Source organism: Triticum aestivum, unplaced genomic scaffold (genome assembly GCF_018294505.1).
Source record: "Triticum aestivum cultivar Chinese Spring unplaced genomic scaffold, IWGSC CS RefSeq v2.1 scaffold40397, whole genome shotgun sequence".
Lineage (NCBI taxonomy): Eukaryota > Viridiplantae > Streptophyta > Magnoliopsida > Poales > Poaceae > Triticum > Triticum aestivum.
The window spans coordinates 1-11,587 of NW_025231322.1; the positions used below are offsets into that span (position 1 = coordinate 1).

Consider the following 11,587-nt stretch of genomic DNA (forward strand, 5'->3'; position numbering starts at 1 on the left):
AACCCTTTGGGTGTTGATCACATGATGATGTGAACTATGGGTATTAATCACATGCAGATGTGAATATTGGTGTTAAATCACATAGCGATGTGAACTAGATTATTGACTCTAGTGCAAGTGGGAGACTGAAGGAAATATGCCCTAGAGGCAATAATAAAGTTATTATTTATTTCCTTATTTCATGATAAATGTTTATTATTCATGCTAGAATTGTATTAACCGGAAATATGATACATGTGTGAATACATAGACAAACATATAGTCACTAGTATGCCTCTACTTGACTAGCTCATTAATCAAAGATGGTTATGTTTCCTAACCATAGACATGTGTTGTCATTTGATTAATGGGATCACATCATTAGGAGAATGATGTGATTGACATGACCCATTCCGTTAGCCTAGCACTTGATCGTTTAGTATGTTGCTATTGCTTTCTTCATGACTTATACATGTTCCTGTAACTATGAGATTATGCAACTCCCGTTTATCGGAGGAACACTTTGGGTGCTACCAAATGTCACAACGTAACTGGGTGATTATAAAGGAGTACTACAGGTGTCTCCAAAGGTACATGTTGAGTTGGCGTATTTCGAGATTAGGTTTTGTCACTCCGATTGTCGGAGAGGTTTCTCTGGGCCCTCTCGGTAACACACATCATTATAAGCCTTGCAAGCAATGTGACCAAATGAGTTGGTTACGGGATGATGCATTACGGAACGAGTAAAGAGACTTGCCGGTAACGAGATTGAACTAGGCATTGTATACCGACGATCAAATCTCGGGCAAGTAACATACCGATGACAAAGGGAACAATGTATGTTGTTATGCGGTTTGACCGATAAAGATCTTCGTAGAATATGTAGGAACCAATATGGGCATCCAGGTTCCGCTATTGGTTGTTGACCGAGAATAGTTCTAGCTCATGTCTACATAGTTCTCGAACCCGTAGGGTCCGCACGCTTAATGTTACGATGACAGTTTTATTATGAGTTTATAAGTTTTGATGTACCGAAGTTTGTTCGGAGTCCCAGATGTGATCACGGACGTAACGAGGAGTCTCGAAATGGTCGAGACATAAAGATTGATATATTGGAAGCCTATATTTGGACATCGGAATCGTTCCGGGTGAAATCGGCATTTTACCGGAGTACCGGGAGGTTACCGGAACCCCCCGGGGGGTTATTGGGCCTACATGGGCCTCGAGGGAGAAGAGGGAAGGAGGCAGGAAGGGGCCGCGCGCCCCTCCCCTTCCTAGTACGAATAGGACAAGGGAAGGGGGGCGGCGCCCCCCTTTCCTTCCCCTCTTCCTCCTCTTTCCCCCCCTTCTCCTATTCCAACTAGGAAAGAAGGGAGTCCTACTCCGGTGGGAGTAGGACTCCCCCCTTGGCGTGCCCTCCTTGGCTGGCCGCCTCCTCCCCCCTGGCTCCTTTATATACGGGGGCAGGGGGGCACCCCATGACACACAAGTTGATCTACGGATCGTTCCTTAGCCGTGTGCGGTGCCCCCCTCCACCATATTCCACCTCGGTCATATCGTCGCGGAGTTTAGGCGAAGCCCTGCGCCGGTAGAGCATCATCATCGTCACCACGCCGTCGTGCTGACGGAACTCATCCCCGAAGCTTTGCTGGATCGGAGCCCGGGGATCATCATCGAGCTGAACGTGTGCTGAACTCGGAGGTGCCGTACGTTCGGTACTTGGATCGGTCGGATCGTGAAGACGTACGACTACATCAACCGTGTTATCATAACGCTTCCGCTTATGGTCTACGAGGGTACGTGGACAACACTCTCCCCTCTCGTTGCTATGCCATCACCATGATCTTGCGTGTACGTAGGAATTTTTTTGAAATTACTACGTTCCCCAACAGGAAAAAGTGAGACACGAGAAGAGGAGGAAGTGAGATGGAAGAAGGGCATCGAAGGGTTGTGGCAAAGTAGTGAACCACCACGGATAACGATAACAATGATGGTGGTCACTGCCTCACTGGCAGCTTGGTCGTATGCCTATAGTAAGAGCGACGACGCTGCAATTTGACGGTACAAAATAAGACAATTAATGGTGGTGGTAGCACTGTTGTAGGCATAGGGAAGGGGACTGGGCCAGTTATAAAAAAGATGGTGAGGATGTATAGGTGGGGGCAATAAAGAGTACAACAAGGCGGGAGTGGTGCGGGATAGAGGGGCGGGCAACAACGAGGAAGGGGCAGGAGGAAGAAGGAAATGGTCAAGGGAGAACGCTGGATTGCACCTAAAGCTTACACACGAGCGATCATACCTTAGCCTCATCCTATAAAACATTCAAATGATTATTGCTTAGTCGACATAGAAATACATTTTCCCAGTCGGTTATGGTAGATGTTACACGATATTTTTTTCATCTCATTTTACTGTCATGAATACCAAAGTCTAATCAGATGCCTCTCTTAGTCGCTGACCACCTAGGAAATAAAAAAAGATATTTTTTGTTTTAGAAACTGATAAAACAAAATAGTCAATCAAAAGGGTCCTCGTCCCTCGAGAAGTTTTTCCCCCTTCATGAGCACATCGCAACAACCATTAGAATGAAAGCAAACACTTTTTCCACAATTTTTAGACAAGACTGGAACATAAACTAGAAACCTCCAGCACACGCCCGGAAAACGAAACCAGTTACAGGAAAGTTTCACTCGTCCAACACCAGAAGTTTTGCTTACTTTGTCATGAGAGAAAACGGAAACAACATATCCAAATTGCCTCTTCTAGCTAGCAATCTTGAGCGCCTTGTAGCAACATGCTCGACCTATTGAGTTGCATTCCTCAAAATTACAAGCCTATATCGACTACATCATTACTCGTCTGTGTACCTCTCTAGATTTAAAAGATACTCCAAATAGATTTCACGGGAGAATGGACATTGTTAGCACAATATTCAGGTAATTTCCAAGAATATCAAACGTTTACCTATCAATTATATTATAACAAAAGACGACAAAGTCATCATGTGATTCAACATAGGCTTAAATATCTAAACTGTTGATTATAAATTTAATGATCAAACTTGAAATTAATATGTATACAACACACAAGTCAAATCGAGGTTGCTATAGCTACAAATTAAATGGAACAAAAATTTGCAACAAGGGAGAATAACTAGCTCGGAACAATAATACATATTGCTCATTCATTCAGAAATAGGTGGCAACTAACAATGTCTCAAATCAAACTTTTCTAACCTTTGCTAATAATATGTAAAAGCACTTAGACTGCATAAGTAAATCTTTTCTTCATCAAGTTCGGATTGCATACCATGTGTTCCACATGGTAGTGCACAAGTAAATCAATATTACTTTTCAAATCATAGAATCTAATATTTGTACCTACTATATAGTTTCACGGAAACATATTCATAAAAAATTACTTCCTAAGTTTTGTACCAGAGAACATGTTAAAATCCAAAATGACTAGCACTAGATATAAAGAAGAAAGGATAATTGAATGGATGATATTATATATACCTTCTAAGTTCTAACCCTCTTATGAGTTCTGAGCACAATCTCTGTGAGGCGCTTCTCCCATGCGATCTTCTTAATCTCACTTTCTATGAATGTCCCATCACGGCTGCTGGTGTGGCCACTCCAAGGTTGATGGTGTCTGCTTCCAGCACATGATACTCCCCATCCCAGACTAGGAGCAGGCATCCGCGGGTTGCTTTGATAAAGAAATGACTGCTTCTGTAGCCAGTTCAATGAGCTAAAGGGATGTGTGAAAGTAGTCACAACCACCTCTAACATCAATGACAATGATTGTCGACACAAATAGCTTAGGCAGATACCTAATAAGGCCACACTTGGGATCGATGTAATTTAACCAGAGGTGTTTAACTCAGATGTTTATCTTACAGACAACTATGCAATTTCCTTCCAGAAACAAAACAACGGGCCGAGACGGTTATTTTATATAGGGATATTTTAAAGGAAAACGATAACCCAAACAAGGATTAAGAGTTTTAGTGATCCGACTTGACACTGCAGGTTGTGAGAGTGGTGGTGGTGGCAAAACTAGTGAAGGGGGCTAGGGCGGTTAGCTAGAGACAATATGGCGAGCTAAGACGGAGAGGAGGGGACAGCAAATAGGACAACAAAGCGGGAGTGATGGGGAGAGAAGAGCAGGCGGCAACTGGTAAGGGTCCGGATGACGAAGACAACCGGTCGGGGGAGAATAAGGGATTCCTTAAAGCTTACACGCAAGTGGTTACGCCCTAGATTCGGTTTATAAAACATTCAAATGATTGGCTCAATCGACATAAAAATGTATTTTTCGCATTCACTTATGCTAGCTTTGTGAGATGAAGTGTTTTTTGTCCTGTTTTTTCTTCCATGAATCCTGAAGCCTAATCAGATTGTTCTCGGCTATGACTTATAAATAGTTGTTTCTCTAGCACCAACCACCTAAGAAATTAGAGAATCAATAAATCATTTGTCTCAATTGAAGAAGTAGCAACAGTCCAAAAATTTACTTTTGAAAACTGATGACACGAAATAGTTGTTCAAGAGGGTTCTCCTCCCCCTGGGCACATCGCGACAACAACTACAAAGAAAGCAAACACTTGTTCCGTAACATCTTGATAAGAGTGGAACAAAAACTAAAAATATATGTTATTACATGCCCAGAAAATAGAGCCAACATGTAAAGTTTCTCTCCAGATGCGTGAAGTTTTTCTTCCTCGTCACAGCAAAATAAAACATCATCTTCCACTTGACTCTTCTAAGCCAGCAAACCTGACCAACCCCGCTGAGCTGTATTTCTCGTAATCGAAAACCCACATCATTACTAATTTGTGCACCTTTTTCGGTTTTGAAGGATACTGCAAATAGATTTCACAAATGCATGCGCTAGTTAGCAGTCTTCGGGGTATTTTGCAAGAATCAAACTTCTATCTATTATAGTATTATATTACTAAAAAATATAAACAAGTCACCACATGCATCCACATAGATAACAAGTCACCACATATTGTTTCAAGGAGAAAATGACACATGGGTAAATAAAATTGAAATGATATCATATGTGCGTTATTTTCCACAGAAATGTTTTTAATTAATATAAGTTTGAGTATTATGTTGAAGTATTAACTCTAAAAAATGCAAGTACGACACAGTGATGAGATATATTTTTCGGCTAAATTCTTAGAGAACAAAAAAGAAAAATAATTATTTTGAGGGAGACACCCAATGACTCCAAACATGGTAATATATATAGGAAACTAGACATTATGATAATTTACTATATATCTTCTACATGGTATTTCGTGTGTCACTTTGTTCGACCTTCATATTATGACACTACCAATATCCATAACAAAAAGAATCATAATGCACTGACGGTAAAAAAATCTACAAAATTCAACTCAAGCCATGTTGATATATAGCTACAAATTAGATGGAACAGAAGTTTGCAACAAAGGGAAAATAACATATGACGCCACTCATTCGGAAACATATGACACATGACAATGTCTAAAATCAAACTTTTCAACTTTTGCTATTGATATGTTAGAAACATTTTTTTTTGTCAGAAATATGTACAAAACACAAGTAAAAATCAATATTACTTTTTTCCATCATGGAATTTTCTAATAGTACCACATAGACATATTCATAAAAAAGTAACTTTCCATGTTTTGTACGCAGAACGTGTTAAAATCTAAAAGGACTAGCACTAGATAGAAAGAAGAAAGGACAAATCAATGGATGATATACATGTACCTTCTGACCCTCTTAGGATTTGTGTGCACAATCTCAGCCAGACGCTTCTCCCCGGTGATCTTCTTGGTCTCACTTTCTGTGAATGACCCATAGGCAAAGTCCTCCACAAGGGGATCACTGGGGTCATTCTCGAACCTGCGGCTGCTGGTGTTACCATTCCAAGGGTGATGGCTGCTGCTTTCCAGCACCCGATCCTCCCCATCCCGGCACGGCGGAAGGCTTCAGCAGGTTGCTTTGATAAATGAATCGCTGGTTCTGCATCCAGCTCGATGAGCTACCGCTGTTGAAGGCATTCGTCCCTAGCTGTGAGGTCATCGAGGTCTAGTCGACGGCTTATGTCTTCACCATAGGGTAACCAGGGCCGGAGAGCGAGCTGGATATCACCGGTACCGGTCCTGGTAGGACGGTATTCATTGCGGACGGCGACCGATACATGGGTTCCTCCTTCACCATAGATTGCAGAAGTAAATCTCAAATCATACTTTTCTAACCTTTCCTATTAACTAGATGACTCGTTGCGCCAATGGCACAAAGGCCAAGAGGGAGCCAAGTATTGTGAGAATATTTAAACACCCAAGTCAAAAACCAAATGTGGCCAACACTCCCGAATCCTCTGCTTTGAAGCCGCCTTTTCTCACCGGATCTAACATAGATACATGATTCTTCAAGAGCAAATTGCCGAGAAAATATAAAGCATGAAAGGCTTTAAGTTGTACAAATGAAACCATACCACCATATCTTCATTTAGTTTCTTTGGAAATCTAAAGGTCTAACCGGATGGTACATGTGAGAAGGTGTGAATCCACAACAAAAAACTAAACTAACTTCCAAACAAACATTTCAAGTTTGGAAGCCACAAAGAAGCAGCCCAGATCTCTCGTTGTAGTACAGGTACATGTCCTTAATCCTGCATCCACAACCCATAATTTTTCAACACCTAAATCCATTAAATCCAGCCGAAGGAAATCATGGCAGAAATATGTGTCGTGGCTTACGTCTCCAAGGACTTCTTGGCATTCTTGTGCAGGTTGGACACAGCAATCCTCGCTGCGAGCTGCAGAAGAACCACACAGGCACCTTCCTTCACCTTGCCTTTGATGCTTGGCCCTACTTTCATATTTGATGCACACCGTCTAATGCTAACAACACCAAATCTAAATGAAAATTATACGAAGTTTTAGTAGTATATAACCAAAGTGAGAGCAACAAAGAGAACATCGCATCACATAAAAGAAACATGAGTCAGTAATCATGTGAACAGAAACATATTGGGGGCATTTTATTTACCTTGAAATGTTGATTTTCCATATATCATTTACCATCAGTAGACTAAGAATGGAATAAAACAATAAGCTCTGTCCAGATAGCACAAAAGAACAACAAAATCAACTCAATCTGTTCTGTGAGCCCCAACTGACAATATTTGAAAGTTGAAAGGGTTAGTGAAAGAGGATTTTACCTTGTGTAATCCAGAAGTATATTATATCTTCTCTAGAATCATAGGTTCAGATACGTAAGGCATAATGGACTCATGAGATTTATGTACAAAAAATCCATGTACTGCTGCAAAGGAGGAGCTCGTAATGTCGTGTCTAACAAATAATTCACCATATCACAATCTACCTAATACTCCACAGCCAGTTCCACCAAATACCATGATTAAATGTTAGCTAAAGAGAATGATTCTCCTTATACAAATGTTAGCTTTTTCTGTATAATACTATCATAAAGAGAATTGTTTTTATGAATGATTCTCTTCATGAATGGTTTTTATGAAGTGATATCATTCTCTTTAGGTAACCTTGATTAAATGTTAGCTAAAGAGGATCATTCATAAAAACTATTCCATGGTATCGATAGTATTATACAAAAAAAGAATTTTTCTTTTCATACACAGACTAATCTAGGAAGGGGAAGTGAGCAGAAAGCATTTTTCATTAATCAACCAAGAAGTACACTGGAGGGACGATATCTAAACTTGTGAATCAGCACAAAACTGACCTTTCATCACTTGAATTTGGCTGGAGTTCAAATCCATTCAAGATAAAGGAAGTTCATATCACCTAAACAATTGCAGGCTTTAACCAAATATTATGAGACACTTTGCGGATACACCTGCAACGCTAGAGAAGAACATCATAGCAATACTCTGAATTTATGCTTCTTCATGCCACCATGGCTGACACGGATACAGTAATGGTGGCACTGGCCTCTTCCTGCCACCACATCACGGATACGGTAGGCCACATACACTGAACACAATACCATATTGGTAAGCAAGTGTATCATGGAGAAAATAGTAAGATTACAAATAGAAGCAAGAAATATTAAGAATGCAGACATATATTGGTTATTTGAGAAAAACCGCAGTGGAAACCATAAGCTCTGTTGACACATTTATGTCTCAGAACTACAATTATTTTAGTCTCTCCCTCCCTTCACTCTGCCACAATTGGCATAACAAGCTGTAGCCAGGGCGGCAGGGACGCAAGGAAAACACCAGTCGTAACTAACTCTACCATTCCCGCAAAAAAAACTAACTCTACCATTGAAACAACACGTCAATGCGGAAACAGAAAGAAAAACTTGATCCATGAAACACAATAACATTAGCAGCTGTAACATTTAATCAGTCATGAAGCTTCGTAGATGGTTGAATGCACACTATGGTATGTACATGAAAAATATATGGAACATTAAAAAAGCGAAGAAACAAGACCTATAGTGTTCCCATTAACCATTCAAAAATTCAATCACGAATGTGTTAGTTACTTTTACAAATGGTAAAGGATGAAAGCTTAAAAAGGATCCATCAAAACATATTCAATGAAATTAGCAGCAAACCGAAATATAACGACCATGATATTTTCATAAATCAATCTTGCAAGCAAATCAGGAGAATTGCTAATGGTCCTACCTACCTAGTCCGAGAAAACGCCAAAAGTTGGTGATCCCAGAATGTAATAAGTTATTCTCTTAAAGTTTAGACCAGCCCTCACTCAATATCCCTGCAAAAATTAGAAAACTGAAAGTGGCACTGGAGTCCGAACAATTCGATCTCTCTGCATAATTGCAATACATCCTTTCAGCTGAACAGGGCATATTCCAGAGAGCCAGGATATCTTGAAAATAAACAAAAGAACACATGCAGAATGGATATTAAAGCACAGACAAATAACACTATAGTAGAACATCTAGAAGGCATTGCAATTAATAGAGAAACCTGAACATCCATCAGCTATGTCAGACCACAGTATCATGAATGAGAAGGAAAACGATTTTAGTTGCACTCAAAAAATATTTATTTGGTGGAAGAATATCATATATGGTGAGTATTGTTCCGTCTTATAAACAATATCTTCTTAAGAAACAACATGTTTCTCTCAACAGAAGTGAAAAGGTAAAAGATGCAAAAATTGCAAGAAAAATATTACCTTGCATCACACAGAACAACTAAAGCAACATACTGGAATTGATGTTGCAGAGAGTCCTTCCATTGGACAAATAATTTTAAGACGGTGCGCAAAATATGGCAAACAAGCAGAGTTTGCTTGCAAATAATTTTATCTTCCATATATTTAACACATTCCTCTTTGTATCCGGCTTGCAAAGAAAAGTGTGTTCTAACAGTTTCTGTAAAAATTTGAACAAATCAAAGCAAGTGCTTAATTTATTTTTCATCATCTGTTCATTGGATCCTACTCCAGCTGTAAGGAGTTTGTAAAGTATGAATCATATTTAGCCAATAACATGTCACGTATATAATAACATCTTAGGCCAACAATTCCTTTTAGTAGAGCAATATATCAGCATATCCATGATAGATAAGAAATGCAGATAGTTTTCTCATACATCAGAGCTAAAAAGTTAAATCAACAATTAATGATAAAACCGAATTCCAATAAGTATGGAAATATGCAATGGCCAGGAGCTAATTTCATTAATATTGTAATCGATTTCTGTAAAGAAAGAACCTCATCAATATTGTATTTTGATTCCCGCAGTCGTTCACTCCAGAAGTTAAGGTCCCAGTGCCAGATCATTGGCTTCCGCAGAACCAAAATCTTTCACAGAGGATTTTAGATCTTCCACATCTGCATTAAGAAAAGCAAAAACTAAAACATATGTGTATTTCAGCCTAGTTCCTAGCCTTCATAATAAGAAATATGAGAAAACTAATTGATGAAGGAGATATAATGTTGATGGATAGACCAAGCGACCACATCATGCAAGTTGCTTGTATCAGCCGAGGGCTGCCGATCCAGCGCACACGCCAATGACCGTGAGTGTGTCTGATCTAGCGTCGTGCTTACGTCACAGGTCCGCCAGGCTGACTGGCGCTCCCCGCGCAACAGGTTCCATGGCTATCCACTTCTATTCCCATGCTTATTGCTGCGTGTGTCCGCTCATGCTTGTTTTATGCATTTATGTTGGATTGCTGCTGCTGGGCTGCTTATGGTCTCCATGGTGACCATCTGGCTCGTGACGCCGCCATTTCACATCAGCAATCCCCAACTTCAGTTCAGGATTCCCACAACTATACCTCATATTGGTGAGCAACAAGAATTACTGTTTGCATATGTATACAGCAAGTGGTGCTCTGCCAATTCTGAAGCACATATATTACAGCAGCATGCGTTGGTTTGGGCATATATAAAAAATGATCACCTAGTCTACTGGATCCTAGAACCAAGAATTGGTAAGAAGCTAAGAAAGCTGGGCACGCCCTACAACACATCAGAGACAAACTAACATGCATATATTTGTACCAAAGCAGTAGGCAGGAAGCAACACAAGCATAAGCAAACAAGGAGAATCTTTTTTAGGACGCAGCAAGCCTTCTTTTGCTTGGGAGCTTTTAGAGAGTTAAATTAGAGGTACTCGTACAGAAACAAGAAGAACATGCTCAAACATAAATAATAGGATAGGGGTTCAAACTTGAAAATGAATCTCCGGCTACTACAACTCTAAAAGATTGTAATAGAATAGTACTTTGCTAGGAACATGATTTATATTAATCTAATGCAAAGAACATCGAAGAGAACAACTTGGCTGGTTTTACCTTGAATAACGTGATTCCAGGAAGCACCACAGATTTTCTAGCTCCCTCAAAACGAGTCAGCATATCCAACACAGTACACTGTATCTACTCTTGCAGAAACATGAGAAGAGATTGAATTGTATTGTTCTGGTACCTCTAGGCTCATCCGTCTTAGGAAACATTGCAAAAGGTGCGATGAAATCGGACACCCTTCCAAACGTCGTCTCAGACATGGACTGGTTCTGGACCTGCACAACACAAGCATGATTTCGGGTTGTCTAAAGAAGAAGCATTTTTTTGGAGCACACAGAAACAGAAGCAAACAGGACAACAAATCCATGAATACTGGTCTAAAATGAGTGATGCGACGGCTATAAAGATGCAGACAAAATTGTATGATCGCAATCTCTGTGGGCCTGGTACTGCTGATTGCTAAAATCAATGAGGGACCAGTTTGCCAAGTTGCGCAAATAAAATCTCAAGATTCCCCAATCAACACAATAAAAGAGGCTGAACAAGCACACAAAGTAGGCATGATGTTTACTCACGATGGCTTACTGGAGCTCTCATACTTGCTCTGGATCTGCAAAACAACATTCAGAAACAAGGAAAAAGTTCAGAATCGCAGCATGAGGAACACAACATGAGGAACAACAGAGCAAAGGTAAATAAGCAGTTATGGACTTGATCTCTTGCTGCTGACCCACAGCGAGAAGTCGGTGATGTCGAGGAGCAGCAGTTGGGCCTTGTGGTAGTGCGACATAGCCTTGCTCAGGGACTGCAAGTAAGCCTCTGCAAA

The 11,587-nt window shown here is 40.2% G+C and overlaps 1 long non-coding RNA gene across 14 annotated transcripts; it reads right to left on the reverse strand.

Moving 5' to 3' along the window:
- Positions 1 to 4,630: 4,630 nt before the first annotated feature.
- LOC123175790 (uncharacterized) lies at positions 4,631 to 11,586 on the reverse strand. Of its 14 annotated transcripts, none has more exons than XR_006488153.1 (10): positions 11,473 to 11,586; positions 11,337 to 11,371; positions 10,810 to 11,036; positions 9,182 to 9,841; positions 8,665 to 8,755; positions 7,207 to 7,999; positions 7,035 to 7,102; positions 6,743 to 6,901; positions 5,748 to 6,654; positions 4,631 to 4,846 (listed from the first exon to the last, which is right to left on the reverse strand). It is a non-coding gene; the product is annotated as an uncharacterized lncRNA (long non-coding RNA). The 14 variants fall into 14 exon arrangements; XR_006488149.1 differs by having other exon boundaries at positions 4,633 to 4,846; positions 8,669 to 8,755; XR_006488150.1 differs by having other exon boundaries at positions 4,636 to 4,846; positions 7,207 to 7,307; positions 7,749 to 7,999; positions 8,669 to 9,841.
- Position 11,587: the final 1 nt, after the last annotated feature.